At 37.8% G+C, this 18135-nt stretch overlaps 1 pseudogene; it reads right to left on the bottom strand.

The window, feature by feature from the left end:
• Window positions 1-13011: 13011 nt before the first annotated feature.
• LOC127194809 (olfactory receptor 2A5-like) lies at window positions 13012-13818 on the bottom strand (annotated as a pseudogene).
• Window positions 13819-18135: the final 4317 nt, after the last annotated feature.

Consider the following 18135-nt stretch of genomic DNA (forward strand, 5'->3'; position numbering starts at 1 on the left):
CTGATTAAAAGGAATCCTTTCTTTATATAAAATTATATTGAAATCTTGTTATTTAAACAATTTTTTTTTACAATTTGGCATTTTTGTTCCCAATTTTCTTCTTTTTAATATTCTTGAGGTGAATATTTTTTTTTCATGTTATGATGCCTTTCATGTCTTTTTTGAACATTCTTACATTTCAAGTTTTGCCTATTCCCATGATTATTTCCTTAGGGCATACTGAAAAAAAAATCTATAAGTACTAACATGTGGATCTTCTAAACATTCTTTATGGATGCATTCTCTGTGGAAGATTAATGTAATTTTAGTTCCTGCTGATAGTGTGCATCATGTCTTTTTCACATGACATTCTAGTCACATCTTTTATAATTTATAACTAGAGATATAGCTCAGTAATAGTGCATTTGCCTAATAGGTACAAGCCTCAAGTTCATCCTTCAACACTGTGAAAATCAAACAAGAAACACAAATAATCTTTGCTAATTTAATGAGTGAACTCTTCTGTGTGGTTTGTGTACATATATCATCAAACACTTAATTGATGTCTATGAATACAAGATGTGCTCCCAGTTGAATACAAGATGTGCTCCCAGTTGAATACAAGATGTGCTCCCAGTTGAATACAAGATGTGCTCCCAGTTTGTACTGGCTCTGAAGGAATAATTGAAGGTGGGGAGAGATATTCTGAACATTTATAAGTGAGTACATATCATGTTTGTCTTTCTGAGTATGGATTGCCTCACTCAGGACGATTTTTTTTTTTTTTTTTTTTTTAGTTCTATTCATTTGTCTCCAAATTTTAGGGTGTGAATTTTCTAAGATCTGAATAATGCTCCATTGTGTAAATATGGGGGGGGAGGTGAAGGGGTGACTGAGTTCAGGAAGGGGAGACTACTGTCCGGATCGATTGTATGAGTGAAAAAAAACAAACAAACAAACAAAAAAAAAACAATGAAAACCAAACCAAAACAACTCCAAAAATGCATATTTTATTTGTGCATATCTGTGGATCTGCATGAGTTTATGTGCACCTCACCTGTGCAGGCATGCATGGAGGCCAAAAAAAAAAAAAATGTTTTATTCCCTGGAACTGGAGTTACAAGTAGTGTGTGTCACCTAATGTGAGTTCTGGGAATCGAACTTGTGTTTTTTGTAACAGAAGTACACATTATTAACCACTGAGCCATCTCTCTGACCTAACTGTAGATTTTTTTCATGTATTCACAAGTAGTAATACATGTGTACATATGATGTGACATATAGTTTAAAAAGGTTGCACCTCATTTAAATATGTGAACTGCACTGTAAGTAAAACATACGTCTGTTTCCATTCCTTTTCTCTACAGAATAAGAGTGTATAGGGACTTACCTTTTAAATAAAAATGTCCCCCTTTTCTGAATAAACATGCAATATTAAGCTGAAGAAATGAACATTTCTATTTTGGAAAAATCTACAACATACTATATATTTCACATTATACTTTGTAATTTTAGAAGTAATTTTCACTGTATTTTGTTAGCAATCTCCCATCTGAGACCTACTGGAAGCTTCAAGTAGAGAAAAAAATTTAAATTATGAAAAAGTTTTCCCATACCAATAAAACAAAACAAAAACAAACAAACAAAAACAAATAGGAAACTTCAATTGTATTTATTTATTGATTTGTTTAGTTAGTCTTTTGTTTTGTTTTGTTTTGTTTTTTCCAAGCCAAAGTTTCTCTGCGTAGCCCTAGCTGTCCTAGAACTTGCTCTGTAGACCAGGCTGGCCTTGAACTTTCGAGATCTGCCTGGCTCTGCACTGCCACCACTGCCACCACCATCATCTGACCCACATTTATTTATATAAAAGAGAAGAAAATATCTTCTGGATTATATTGGTAAACACAATAGCAAGATGTTCTATTGACTGCCAGTAAAAAATGGATCTTAAGTCAGGTTGGACATTATTGGGACACGTGGTAATTGTTAATGAAGGCACCAGCACAGAACAAAGGAGACTTGGCATAGGTCAAAATCCCTAATTTTTTTCAAGCAGGAAACTTTTAAGTTTTTAAGAGATGTAGCTTCTGAGAATTTCAAGTTAGAAATGAAAATAACAGGAACAGTAATAAAAAGAGTGCATGAGGTGTGAAATCTGGCACAATGGAGAATGTCATTCTCATGACATTAGAAGGCTGTGTTTTTTGGAAATGCTTAGAGTGTTGATATCCAGGTCTGTCTGAGAAGCCCTTTTCTTTGCCTAGACACTGCTTTAGAGCTGGGGCATGTTTTGCCTCAGTGGTTTTCTTCTATTTATCTTTTTGAAGTTGACCAATGTGCCTGCTAATGGTCATATTTAATTTTAGTACACTGGTATTGCCTGTAAAAGGGACATTAGCTATCTGTGAACTTGAGTGTTTCTATGCTGGCTTAATACATCTTTGATCATTTTATTTAAAGGTGTGGCCATCTTGAGTTAACTCTTAAGGTTTTGTGTAGACGTTTCACTAGAACTCCAGTAAACAGAAGCAGAATTTGGCCAGTTAAGCAACCTGCAGCCAGTCATGTACAGTGAATTTGGCTTTATCTAACAAGACTGATGCGTGTCTTGACTTCATACATGTTTCCTTATGGTTGGACTCATACAAGCAAAACACACAGAGAAGATATTGATATTTACCTTGTACTTGGCAGATATATAAGTTAGGAATTTCTATAACTTACTATGCAGCATAAAGTTAGTGACAGAACAGAGATTGGGATTTTTTAGATCAATCATTCTCAACCTGTGGGTCTTGATTCCATTGGGAGTTAAGTGACCCTTTTTCAGGGATTGTGAATCATATATCTTGCATATAAGACATTTGCAGTATGATTTATGACTGTAGCAAAACTACAGTTATGAAGTAGCAATGAAAAGAAATTTATTATTGGGGGTCACCATAACATGAGGAACTGTATTAATGGGCCCCAGCATTAGGGAGATTGAGAACCACTGCTTTGGATACACAGAAGTAATATTATTGTACTGTCCTGCTGAATCAGGTGGAAAGAGTCCAACAAGATTTTCTTGAAACTTCTAGAGGCATAACCATTTTATGTCAGTAGAGGTTCATTTTCTGGGGTGTGGCAGAGCCCCTGCTACTTCAAGTATAACCACTCAGCTAGCTCATGAGTACTATTCAATATACTAGTTCAATCATGTACCATTGCTTGATTCATGTTAAGTTCACCATTAGATTAGCCAGACTTCATTAAAGTTTTACCTGTGTCTTTTTATTGGCCTATGTTCATTGTACACAGTACTAAGTTTCTTAAGAACATTTTCATGGAACTGTAAAATGTAGTTTGAGCAAATTGTCCCTCCATACCCTATTTTTTCTCCTCTATTTCCCTTCCAATTAGGGCCCTTTTGGCCAGGCAGTGTATCTGGACACAGTGGTAAATGCCTTTAATACCAGCTCTTGGGAGGCAGACACAGACAGATATCTTTGAGTTCAAGGCTAGCCTAGTCTAAGTAGTGAGAACTTTCTTAAGAAGAAGAAGAAGAAGAAGGAGGAGGAGGAGGAGAAAGAGAAGGAGAAGAAGAGGAAGAGGAAGAAGAAGAAGGAGAAGGAGAAGAAGAAGAACAAGAACAAGAAGAACAAGAAGAGGAAAGAAATATCATTTGGAGCCTTTTGTTTCCCTAGCCAGTTTCACTTCAATTTTCATGGCATGTATACACAAATGATTTTGTATACAACATAGAGTCTAGGATCTTGCATGATACATCTTTGATAAGCAAAAGTCATATATAAATAGAAACAGAAAATATTTGTAGTGAAATAATTTTATCAGATATGACTAAAACTAAACTGTATGTAAGGCCAGCATCAATTGTACTTTTAAACATTTTGTAGCAAAGAAAAGTCTATAGTGGTGGCCACATGCACTGAACACACACACACACACACACACACATACAGACATACAAGCTCACACATAACCACACACACAATACACACACACACACATGCTCTCACCAACTCCCCACCCTCCCCACACACATGCACACATACACACACACACACACACACAAACACACACACACACACACACAAACCCCAAACACGTGTGTGCACCAATAACTCAACTGTGGAACAAGCAAAGGTGGAGAAAGATAATGAAAAGTAGATATATCCTTACCTATTATCTGTTGCTATGAACTTGCATCTTAGGTTTCAGAGATCAGAAAGTCAGATAATTTCCCCTGAACCAAATTAATGACCATATCTCTGACATAATTTCTTTGACTTTCCACCCCAGATAGCTACTGAAGAACATATTCAGCAACACACAGAGGAAAAAGATTCAATAATTCATTTCTGTGTTCTTCTATGACATGACACCCTTAGCCATGATAGAAAGCCTCATCCTGAGAGTGACTGAAGGCCATGTAGTCAGAGCTTGGCCAGACCTCCTTTTTACCTTATTTCTGAATGGTGTATATTAGAAAATACAGTATCCTGTTCTAATTCTCATTGTGATATATTAAAATGTGGCAATGGATAAGGAAACAACCAACAAGGATAAGAAATGCCATTACACTGGCCCTCATTGTGAGGTTAATAAACACTATATATTTTCATTAATAGCATTAACAAGGCCACAATGAAGCATCAAGATGATTGAAGTGGAATGCCATTGTCTTGTTACTTTGACGACTTCCATAAATGCATTGCTTTTCTTTTAACTTATCGTAAATTTTAATTAAATCACTGACATATATTTCAATTGACGTCTTTATATTTGTTTTAAAATTATAAATACTTCTGAAGAATAAATTGAATGAGCAAATTCCAGTATTAAGTAGTACACATTTAAACTATAAGAACAATTTTGGCAGCAGGGTTAATAGATTGGGAAAATGGGGGTAATATATTTATGATACTTAGCATTGACTCAAATGAAGCATTTCTGTCAGTCAAAGTCTCAGGACATGAGTCCTAGGTCCATTAGAGTCCAGTCAGCAGCCATTTGTCAAACCTTTACATGCATAGAGAAATTCTGACACTGGTTTCATACTAATTATTAGCAGAGAACACTTGTAGACTCTAGACCTCTGCTCCCTGGGGTCAAGCCCTGTCTGATATGACCTGATAAAATGAGTTTCTCTCTCCTTCTCCTTTATCCCCCCCCACCCCGTTGAGGGCCAAATGAGTTAAATTACCATGACACTTAACTAAATGCTTAAATGTGATGATTATTATTAGAGATTTGACACCATTGTCGGAGAGTAGTTTCCGTATCTAAAACCCACAAACAATGTCTTATGCATATAATATTTTCTCTGCTAAAGTGAGGACTATAAGAGAAAGCACCCCTCTCCCCTGGCATTGGGTTGTTTGAGAGAGAAATCACCTATCTTCCTCAGGGTGATGTGTGTCCTATGGAGAAGATAATGCTTCCACAGATGCACAGGAGAAGAAGTGAGCAGAGGCAAGAGGATCGGGTTCAGAACCCGTAAGCCCCAATGCACCTGGAATTCCAGTGTCTTATCTGGGAAGAAAGGGTCCCCGGCCACACAGTCATTGAGGTTTATCAACTAGATCAAAGTATATTTTAATATTTTTTTGGTACTTTGCCATGGCAGTCATGGTACATTCAAGAGCATCCATAGAATGTAAGTGAAGGATTTGAGAAGGACGGAGGGATCCTGGGCACAAAGGAGTGTCCAATGAATCCTATACAACTACTCAACACCATGGTCACGCCCCATCTGAGGATGTGCATCACATTATGACCCCAATCCAAGTATTTAACTTATTCCCTTCTTGTAACTTGTTCTCAGTCAAAACCAAAACAAAACCACATTTACTTACAATGGCATTAGCTGCAGTCTTTTCTTCAAGTATAGTCATGTGGTTAGAAGAAACCTCAAATAGGAAAGGAAGAAAGAAGACAGACCTATGTGGATTCTTCCCCTCTACAGGGACCTCATCAGGAAAAGCTGAGATTCAGAGCTCTGACTATTGTGACGGACCTGCTTCTGCAGGTAAAGACTTTGCTTATCATCCATAAAATTCATTTTCGTCCCTACAGACAAAAAAAAAAAAAATCATCCAAGGGATGGGGACTTGTGGTGACAGAGTCATAACATTCTCTCTAGAGATAAGTATATGCCAATTGTGAACCAATGCCATAATTTTCCACTTCTCTTTGTTTGCTTTTCAGTGTTCCCATGGCACAGGTTTTATGTGGTTTCCTGGGATTAGAGAGTAATTGGGATTAACCAGAAACTAGAGTCTGGTTCACAAGAAAATATCAAATCTTGCCAGAAGTTAATGTCTGTCAATGCATATTTTATTAATCTTAACATGGCCCTGACTCTGGTGCCACCTATGATGGTGGATGTCTCACTATTAGGAGTCTCATGGACCATGGCAAGATGCTACCAGACAAATAAATTTCTCCCAGTGGAGGATATGATACAAAATAATCACCCAGGCTTCTCAAAACACAAACATATTTAACTTGATACTCATATGTACCTCATTTTCCCTTTATTTTGTCTGTGTGTCTGGCATCTAGAACATCTCTGAATTCATTCCAATCTTCAATTAGAGTCTGTGAATAAAAATCATCTTGCCTTCTGTCTTAGTCATTGCTCTATTGCTGTGAAGAGACACCATGACCAAGTTATCACTTACAGAAGAGAACATTTAACTGGAGGCTTGCTCATAGTTTCAGTGGTTTAGTCCCTTATCATCACAGTAGGAAGCATGGCAGAATGCAGGCAGATATGTAGCTAATAACTACATACTGATCTGTAGGTAGAAAGATACTCTGAGCTTGAAATGGGCTTTTGAACTCAAAGTCCAACTCCAGTGATATATTTTCTTCAACAAGGTCTCAGATCTTTACCTTTGTAATCCTTCCAAATAGTACCATTCCATGGTGTACATTCAAATACATGAACCTATGGGCCCATTTTTATTCAAGGTACTTCACCCACCCATTAAGCAGTAAAGTCAAGGTATTATAAAATCTTTCCAGTTCTTATTCCTGACCTATCCACCCATAATTTAGTTTTTTCTCCTCAACTTAATATTTCATTAATTATTTTGGAATTTTATATAATACAAGCTGTCATTGAAGGAGCAACTTGAAATAAAATTACATCTCTCATCTTTTGTGGAGAGCACGGGTAAAATATTTAAGAGGAAGCCAAGGGTTATTTCTGATAGCAAATAATTAGTGTGGTTAATAGAGTGTCAGGACACTGACCTTATTGTTGAAATCACTCTCTGCTTTTTTCAAGTTTCCTCCATGAACGCTCCCAGCCTTAACTTTGTTAATACTATAACTTCACAGTCCCAATCCATGGAAGCTATAGTAATGGTTCAGTGGTTAAGAGCCCAGGCTGTTCTTCCAAAGGACCTACTTTGATTCCTAGCTTCTACATGGTGAAGTACAATTTCCTGTAATACCAGTTCCAGAGAATCTGAGGCCTTCTTCTTACCTCTTTGGATACCAGACATATACACAAGGCACAGACACACATTCAAGCAAAACATATATGAATGCAAAATTAAAGTCTCAATAATTTAGCACACTTACAAATCTCATTGCAATTATCTCTGTTGCCATTGGCCTCTTGCTACACAGAAAAATAGTTAGTATCTGGTTTCTTTGAAGACCCAGTTGTGTCATGTGATGTTTTTCTGGAGGCTGTCTTCTGACAGGGCACATGGTATTTTGCTGGGAGCTGTCTTGTGAGAAGGAACATGATGTTTTTCTGGAAGAAGTTTTGTGAGAGAGCATGCGAGGTTTTGCTAGGAGCAGACATGTAAGAGGTTGTGTGATGTTTGGGAGGAGCCCAAGTAGAACTCTACGGACAGTGATGATGCTTTTCATCACTATACCACTGTGCAATGCATCATGGGTCTTTTTTGTCTTTGTTTTGCAGAGAGACATGTTCCAGAGACCTTCTCATGGTATTCCAGCTGATTCTGGACTCTTCTGCTGACTCTTGATGATTCGGAGGAGCCTTGCTATTTCTGCGGGATTTTGACACCTCTGTGGATTCATGTTGCTGTTTGGAGTTTGCTATTGGACTGGAATGCTGGTATCCTAACAATGCAAAGTGGAATTGGCCTAAGGAACTGTGTCTAAACAGGTCCGCAACCCCATTTTCCCATTAACATGCTTTCTCCTCTTCCTCTGCTTGGTAGGTTAGAAGTAAGGTTGAAGTGTTTAAGAACCCCAAATAAAAGTAGGTTTTGAAAAATCTAATCCTATACAAGCATGTGTTTTATTTTTTTGGAGGGGGGTAGTAGGGTTTCCCGGCCTAGCAAATTTTCATGTTTTTACTTTTAGTATTTTTTTTTTCTGTTTCCTAAAAGGAAATGGAAGAAAAATAAACGTGACTCATTTTCCCACACGAAGAACTAAAGATAGTGTTTTGTATTTTTACCAAAGCATATAAATGGAATAATAAGATTTTAAGTCTTCTGTTGAGGACTACATAATGACCTTGAACAGCCTACTGTGGATATATGAGGTGCCATAATATGGTCCTAATTTTTCAATGGAGAAAAAACTTCAATGGTCGAATCCAGGTGTGAGTTTCTTGAACTACAACGCCAATATACCAGGAAAAGTGTGTCTCCTTATGCAGTAGAGACATGGCTGTTATGGGATAACCAACTGCTCTCTGATTAGACTTAGCCTGCTCTGAAGATGTTTTAAGCCTGGTATACTGAAAACTAGGTTATGAAACCAAAGCTGTAAAGGTTATAGGCCTTAAAAGAGAACTTACTACCATTTGTTTAGCTATATTGGCATTTATTTTTATATCTGTAGACAAAATGTTACCTTTACACATAATCAGGGAAGGAGATGCCAGCCATGCCCTACAGCAGGCAGGGATCAAGTGATGTCTGAAACCAAGCATCCCAGCATTTTGTTGATAATAAATGGATAATGGTGAAGTAATTTTCTTTGGCTACTTCATGCTGAAATTGAGGGTGGGAGGGCAAAAGCTGGAATGGGAATTTTGGGCAAGTCCTAGAAGAGCAGGCTGTTTTATCTGCTGTCCAGGGTCTATGAGACCATCTGTGGCTAGGAAAGTGCAGATCCAGCATATGGCAGACATACATCTGAGACTTTTAGACCCATGTTCTTGGTAGTGGGAAGGGTGGGTCTCAGCACCAAGAAAAGGGGGATAGATCCCACCCAAACAGGCTGAAGATTGACAGTACTTATCTGGAGTCCATTTGTCCTGTGAGAAGTCTATTTCCTGAAGCTTGAAAGAGTCTTTTTAAAAGAGACAAATTTTCAATATGTTAGCATCCCCCCCCCAACCTTTATAATTTGAATTTACTAACCTTAAAACACCATCTTAGGCCTTCAAACACTCTCTTAGAAGCTTTCATTCATAGCTTTCATTTACCAACCTTAAAATATCTTCTTAGACCCTCAAACACTCTCTGAGATCCTTATAACTTAGGCTTTCTTAGGTCCTCATAACTTACATAAATTTTACATTTTTTCCTATCTAATTGTTAGTCTTGAAATCCATCAGAGACCTGTGAAAGATAAATTATAGTAGAAAGTATAGTTCAAGTGGCCTATGTCTCTATTAAAATGACAGAAGTTTACCCAGTACCCACATGACCATCATATTAGGCTCCAGTCATTTTTATGGCCCTGTTAGAGACACAGTCCCAGAGTAGCATCAGTCTTCAGGTGCCAGGCTCAGCAAATTTGAGAGGCTCTTCTGTAGAGAAGTAATTGGGAGACTGGCTGACCTTATTTTGTCTAGGCAAAAATGGAATAATCAGTTCTCTGTGTACCCTATTTTTCCATAGTTCAGACAGGACCTTAGCAGCAGGAGAAGCATTGGGGCTGTCTTTCCCAGTGGTTAGGTTACTGTAATCCAGGCAGAGTCCTTGTGCTCATATCTTCTTGGATACCTTAGAGAGTTACTGTTAGGATTCTCTGTCTGTCACAATAAGTTTAAACATCTTAAATGCCATATTCAACAGGTCTCTGACAGGCTTGAGACCCATAATCTATTAAATATAACTGAGCTAAACAAACTTTGTTTCTTTTTAGTTATCCATCCTAGGCTTAACTTTGAAAACAAACAGGAGACTAGTCAAAGCTTGATCTTGTAATTAACTGCATCAGTTCTCAGATAATTTATAAGGTGATTTTGTAGCTTTAATAATACTAAAATAAAGTACCCCTTTTGCACGGACTTATTTATCCAAACCGCTAAACTAAGCAGAGAAATTAGATTTGGCAGTCAGCAAGATACTGAGTGCACCAGGCAGCCTTCAATAAAAATGGTGGCGAAGCTAATACTCTCCCACAACAAAGATGGCTGCCAATCATGTGACCGTCCTTAGTCAAGATACGGGTGAAGCCAGGGCTCTACCATCTATATCTCATTGTCGACATGGTGACCAGTCATGTGTTGAAAGCAGCTGTGGTGTTCGATTTAAAACATTGTCACCTGAAGGGAGATGTGATAGAGGCTAGCCAGATGTGAGGCTGCATATAAAGAGCTGAATCTGTCCTATAGTGAAGGAGGGGGAGGGGAAAGAGTGCCGCTAAAACCCCAAAAACTGAAAGCAAAAAACAAACAAACAAACAAAAGCTCTTAGGTAAATTCACTTTGGAAAAACTCCTGAAGACATCCATCAGGTTTCTGGGAATTGAGGTTTAGACCCGGTGGCACTGATCTCTCCAGCCTTTGCTGGAATCCCAACGATATAGAAGGGGCCTCCCACTCAATACTCTGGGATAGGGCAGTTTGGGCGGGGATAATCTTTGATCAGGTGACTCCACATCCAAAGGTCCCCCAGTCTTTGTCTGGACACACTGGCTCTGGCCTGACCATGGCTTGGCAGAGCAAGTCCCAGGGATCACAGGTCCCTAAAGAGGCAGCTGGTTCTTCTTGGCATCAGGTGAGAGATGGGTCACTCACCCACTCCAAAGTTGTATCAGACAGAGGGAGATAAAAGAATAGCGGTCCTCGTGTGCCTCCTGGACACTGGGCTGGGTACTTAACTCCTTCCAGGTTTCCAGGTGGAGAAAGATGATCCATTGGATCAGGTCAGGAAAGATGGCCTGCCTGGCAGGCTGGGTAGGGCTCAACTTCCCCTGAGTCACAAGCATCAGGAAAGATTGAACTGCAGGAATAAGCTAACTGCAAGACAAAGTTATAGTTTATAAATGCGGGTTTATTGGGAGAATTTCTAGGCCACCATGCAAGGTGGGAGGGAGGAAAGGAGAGAGAGAGAGAGAGAGAGAGAGAGAGAGAGAGAGAGAGAGAGAGAGAGAGAGAAGAGGCATGTACAGTGGAGAGAGAGAAGAGGAAGAGGAGAGATTCAGAAAAGGAGAGAGAAGAGAGAGGGGAACCAAATTGTCTGGATTATATAGTGAAGGGGAGACTGCAAGCCCCTGCCCTTGCTCCTGCCCCTGGGCTGGAAAGTTTAGGGTTGAGGGCTGGGTATGCCAGTCATGTCCTGCATCAGGTATGGACCGAGGTATATCTGAAACTAACTAGCTACCTCAGGACACAGAGCCCTTTCACATTTTTTAGTTCAACAGCATTTTGAATTTACAATTGTATCGGTGAGAGTGTAGAAAACTGGCAGATTTATGTTTAGATCCTGTTAAAAATTCTGTTCTAATTTCAAAATCTATGTATTTTTCATTAACCTCAAGCCAGCAACTCAAACAGCAACTTTTAGACTTATCTTAAATAAATAACTTTTTCTTTATTCTAACATAATAAAATTCAAATATATACTAATTGTATACTTAGATATGAAGATTAGGAAAATACTTAGATTCTTGAGAGTAGCAAAATATTAGACATATTTGTTTTCTGTACTTATATAATTATATTTTTCTAAGAGCTGAAAACTTTGTACAGTAGAAACATAGAACTCATGATGTATAGTAGTGTCAGCTCTTAGGATTCAGGGAGCATTCACTGACATTATTTGGTGCGGTGGCATGTGCACAAACTGTGTGTTCATAACCCAAGCTGCAAAGATGACACGTGACCCAAAGGCGTCAGCAATTATAAAAAGCAACTCAAATTTGTTACGTTTTTTATTTTGAATTGGTCTTTGGTTGCTAAATGTTTAGAAACCTTTTATTGCTACTAATTTCTTTTCAGCACCACATTCAGTTGGGGGTCCACAGGTGGGGTTGTGACCCACAGTTTAAAGCACAAAGGTGCTTTTGTGTATTTAATAGGTAAAAATATTTCCAGTGTTATTATCTAGTACTATGGATTGTTTACCAACCGTTGGAGTTATGTTTCTGATCGTTCTTATAATGAATAAATCATTAAAGTCTTTAAACATTCTGTTGGGTATAAAAAGCTATCATGGTGATGTAGTTCATATTTTTTTTTTGTTGACAAGTGGTGATGAGCACTATTCCTTGTGCTTATCAATTATTGTGTTTATATTGAGAAACCAATTCAACTTTTTGCTTAGTTTTTATGAGTTAATTTGTATATGTTATTCATTTGAAATTTTCATATATGAGGCAGTATGAGGTAGGCATGGAGGTGAAAGCTTGTTAGCCTCTTACTATAGAGGAGGTGATGGTGACTTCAAGTGTGAGGTCAGCTTGTTCTATGTGGTTACATTCTGTTTCAAAAACAAACAAGATGGTATGAATCTTACATTTGCTTTATAGAATCATGTTTCATTTCTTAACAATGAATTTTTAATTTTAAAGAAATTTAATATTAAGAAGTTAACTAATTTTTATATGTATTAATTTTGTGCCTTTTCAGTGAATGTATTTGTAGTAAGTAATTAAGGGATTCTTTTTTCTTTTTCTGTCTTTAGTTTTCCATGTTTTTCAGTTTTTAAATGAGAGTACATAATATTCTATTTTAAGATAACATCTATTTTAGAAAAGGGGCAAAGTAAATGCCAGGTACCATATCTTACAAAGGGTGGAGCTCCTTCTTCTTCAGGATATTCTCACAGTGCCTGCCCTTCCATAGCATCCTTCTCAGAGCACCCTTGACTCAACATTCCTCCAGCTATAGATTAGGAGTTCAGCATGGGATTGAAAATGTTGTAAATCATGGAAAGGATTTTCTGCTGCTCCTTCGGGTGCTAAAAGTTGAGGGCCGTGTCCATGGCGATGATGCTTCCAAAGATGAGGTCAACTACACAGAAGTGGGAGGAACAGGTGAAGAGGCCCCTGACTGAATCCTCCCTCAGGATAGCCACCAGGTTGTATGTGTAGGAGGCCAACATGAACAGAGTGGTCTCACTAAGATGAACACTCAAGTTGTAAAATGACAACTTGGTTCAGCATTGTATCTGCTCAGCTTGAGGACAGATAGGATTTCACAGAAGAGGTGCTTGACTTCATGAGGCCCACAGAATGGCAGCTTCAGGAGGAAGACTAAGTGGACCAGAGCCAGGAGGAAGCTAAGTATCCAAGAAACAGAAGCCAGGACAGTCCATGCTCTCCAGCTCATGGTGACAGTGTAGTGTAGATAGTGACAAATGACTATGTACCAATCATAGAACATTGCAAAGATCAAGCACTCTGTAGCTGCAAAGTCCAAATAGAAGAATGACTGCATGTTAAACAGCACAAAGACGATGGTTCTTTTCTGGGTCACAAGGTTTGCTACCTTCTTGGGGACATTGGTGGAAGCATAATATATGCCAAGGATGGACAGATGTGAGAGGAAGAAATACATGGGAGTATGTAGCATGTGGCTATGGCTATCATTCCAAAGCTGACCCCATTCTCCAACAGGGTGAAGAAATGGAGGATAGAAAAACATGCCAAAAAGGACATATTTCAAGGCTGGATCAACTTGGAATACCAACTTGGAATAACCTCTGTGATCCATGACTGTTGCTTCCCATCCTTTTTGGAAAAAGAAAAGAAAGAAAAAAGAAAAAGACAAGACTTGATTCAAACAAAGTTAATGACTGTTACAGGGAGATTATTCAGAAATGCATGAAGATAGATTTCCTAAGATGTATCCTTTGATACTTTGAAATAACTAACTTAGTATGCTCATTAAGTAAGTACAAATACTGGTGTACTGGTTGGAGTAATAGGAACAAACACACACATATCTTATGTGTAATAAAATATTAACCCAATAGATTCTATTTTATTGTATCTTATATTAGAGGACATACATACATACATACATACATAAACACGTACATAAACACATACATACATATGTTATTTTGGAGAATTCTTGTGCTCTTGCTTCCCTTTCAGCTGAGAGTCTTGTTTATTGATATAGCTTAAAGAATAAGGTGACTCAGTTTCCATTTCTAGGCTGCCTCTTCGAGCAGTGCTCAAGGGGATTGACACCCTTGGTTCTTCATGGGCATGCCCACACAAACATTTTCCCAGTCTCATACTTTCTACTCACTCATTTCAGATATGAAATTTATCCTAATTAATTTTCATTTTTGTAGTTTTATCAAAATCATTTAAGACCCAGTTTTTCAGTAATTTGCTAGTACTCTCAGAGAGGACCCTGTGCTACCTGTTGGTAGTTACTGGTTCTAGATTTAAGGATTTTATTTACCTCTTCATTTTCATTTGATACTGTAGTTCATGCGTGATCTAAAGAACTCCTTGACTACATGTGTGTACACAGGCAAATATATCAAACATCATTGATTTAACCTGATCTTGCTACAGTGTTTAAAACTTAAAAGGGAAATACATTGGTAGAGTTTGAGGTAAAGATTATTGCTCCCTTGTGAATGCATTTTTATTGACTCATTTTATCATGTTATATAGTGGTCTCAGAGCTGATCATAGTTTCCACCATGATAGACATTTTTGTGTATAAGATACTGTTGCAGCTAGTGGGTTGCTTCAAGGGATACAAGCACTTGTACCTAATAGCCTGATGGTCTTACGTGGTGGAGAGGACAAACTCCCTCATGTTTTCATAATGATGTCCACATTTCACCATTGAACATGCACACATGAATGTATATGCACACAGGTACAGACATTAAGGAATTAATATACATTAAGGAAAATATGGTACTGTAACGGCTTTGGAGGCATAGGGTACCATGAAATCTCTAGTGACTTTCTTCATCAGCTTTTGATATGCCAATAGTCCGTGTAGGTTAAAAGCATCCTGAGCAGAACAGAGGGGGAAAATGAAACTGGTAGTGGGTGATTTGTGTATTTTAAAACATGACCATTTTGTATGCATGAGTACTTTTTGCCTAGCTAGATATTGTAGGCTTTGATTTTGAAAAAATCTACTTTATTTAGAGTTCAGAAACACTTCTACCTCCTTCCAACCCACCAACAAGAGGTATGAGAGAATGAAGGTCAGTAGAGGTGGAGGATGTGGATCTCTTTAGATGTAGTTCCTTGGGCCAATTGCATTCTGCTTTGACAGTCCAATCTAATAGCAAACACCAAACAGCAGCACAAATCAGTAGTGGTGACATGACCCACCAGAAACAATAAGGCTTCGCCAAATAGTCACAATCAGCAAAAGAAGCCAGACTCAGTCGAGTACCACAAGTTCTCTGGAGCATTTCTCTCTGAAAAATCAAAGACCGGTGAAGACCAGTGAAGCAATGTAAACTGTTGAAAGGCATAGCATTGCAAAAAGTGTTGTCTCACTGTCTGCGGGCTTCTATTTGTATTCTTTCTAAAAATCATGCACCTTCTCACATATTTATTTTCAGCAAACCGTCACAAGCCCTTTCACAATAGAGCTTCCAGAAAAACACCATGTACCCTTTCACAAGAATGCTTCCAGCAAAACATGTTTTCAACTGAGAATGAATTAAAATCATTCCCACATCCCACATCTGGGAACAAAACAGAAATACAAAAGAAACCAAACTTTCACTGTAAGATAATATTTGGAGAAGTTCATGAAGCTGAACACAGGACTATTTCCACTGCTGACATCTACAAAGGGGGCTTGTATCTTGAATAAAGTTTCACATAAACTTTTGCTTCTTTCATTTGTCTTAACAAACTGTCTGAACTTGTGGGTTGCTAACTCTTTGTGGGGATTAATGACCCTTTCATAGAGGTTGCATATCAGTCATCTGCATATCAGATAATTACAATATTATTCACAACTAGCAGACATTTTACAATAATGAGGTAACAACAAAATAATTTTATGGTTGGGATTCACCACAACATGAGGAACTGTATTAAATGGTCATAGTATTCGGAAGGTTGAGAACCACTGATATGTATTATTAGGAATGATAGCCATTTGGGAGATATGCACAATGTAAGGTAAAATTAAATTGCACATTTTTAACATTTTTACTTTTTACATATACATTTATATTATTACACATAAATACAACAAACTATCTATAGTAAAAAGAACCATGACACAATCAGGAATTATATAAATGATACATTCTAAGCTATTTGTATTTGACAGTCTTGAAGAAAACATATTTCCTATCTTGGTGTGTCTAAAATTCTGAATGTAAATCAATCTCTATCACATATCATCATTATCAACCTAAAACATCTATCTAGACCTAAAACCACCTTAACTCCTAAACAACTAAGCTTCATTGTAAAACTGAGCTACCTGGTCTTAAACTCCGTCAGAGACTTGAGAAGGAATAAACTTGATTATCTAAGTAGTCCAGTAGTGCAGTTTAGTAGCTTTCCAAATGAGAAGACAGAGACAGTTTGCTACCTGAATAGTCACCCAAAACTCTCTATAACATTGGAGTATCTTCTTCAGCCTTCTGGCCCAATATATCTGACAGACATATTTGTGAGGCAAGAACTATTGAGGACTTGCTTACCCTGTCTTGGCAGAGTTTGGCAGTAGACTCTGCCTGCATCCAAGCTTGCCCTTTTTAAGGCAGAATTCTGTATGTGGTAGAAATAGGGGCATTTTGTCCAGGGGTTTGTTTGCCACATTTGAAGTCATGTTCATAAAAAAGGAATATATATATATATATATATATGCACATTTTTTTCATTCATCTACTCACTAAGTTTTCATAGAAATGTGTGATCTGGGCAGATGTCCTTGGATCTTTCAAAGGAGCAATGTCACTGCGTTATGAAATAGTAAATGAAGCTAACCATTAAGAATTGAGCAAAAACTGAAAACTGAATACCATTTATCTCTATATAAAGATACACTTTTCTCCTTCAGATACCCTAGTGTAGACCAAGATCTGTATTGGGCAAAGGCCAAGCATATCTTAAATCAAGGTTTAAAATTGTAGTGAAATCCACCAAACTCTGAAAGTGCACAGTTGTTGTGTTCCTGTTTCATAGCTCAGTGAGATGAAACTTTGTCACACAGAGAATGTGTGCTTATGATTTAAAATATTTTCATCTGTAACATACCTTCAGTTTACCTTATTGAGAAACAAAGATAAAGAAGTCTGGGTAGACATTTTGGAGGATGGAAATGATATTTTGATGATGCAAAGGAGATATGTAGGAGGGGAGCTAAGCTTTGAGCTTAAAGACCAAAGACAGAAGGCTGGAGACAAGTCAGCAGCCAGGACATTTCTCCCCAAGGTGAGACCTGAGCTTGCGAGATGTGGCTCTCATTTGTGGGATGTTCTCTATTCTCCTGAATTGTATCATGTGGGGACCCAGGCTCCTACCACTTCAGAATCTTCAGTATGTCAAAGGGATGCAAAGATGTTCCTTTAGCCAAATGGCATGTACTGTTTGACCAATCAAAGTTCTTAACAAATCCATCTAGAGTCATATAATTTTCACGTGATTTTGAAGAAGAAATTCTGAAAGAAAGAAGTAGGCCAGAAGAAGCAATGTCTATAAACAAAGTCAATATATAAGGAAATAAATAGAATTCTTAAAACGTTTCCACCAAGAAACCAGGGAGCAGTAGTGCAAGGCTCCAATTTCAGTACTCAGGGAAGCAGAGGCAGGTGGATTTCTGTGAGTTCAAGGCCATCCTGGTCTACAGTTGAGTCCAGGACAGCCAAGGTTACACAGAGAAAACCTTGTCTGGAAAAAACAACAATAAAAATTCCATCAGATATGTAGAACCATATCTGATCCACATATAGTTCTAAGAGTCATTTGATATCTTTGATGTGTTCCTGTATTCGTTTTGCAAGTATTTTATTTAGTATTTTT

The sequence above is a fragment of the Acomys russatus genome, chromosome 10, assembly GCF_903995435.1.
Source record: "Acomys russatus chromosome 10, mAcoRus1.1, whole genome shotgun sequence".
Classification (NCBI taxonomy): domain Eukaryota; kingdom Metazoa; phylum Chordata; class Mammalia; order Rodentia; family Muridae; genus Acomys; species Acomys russatus.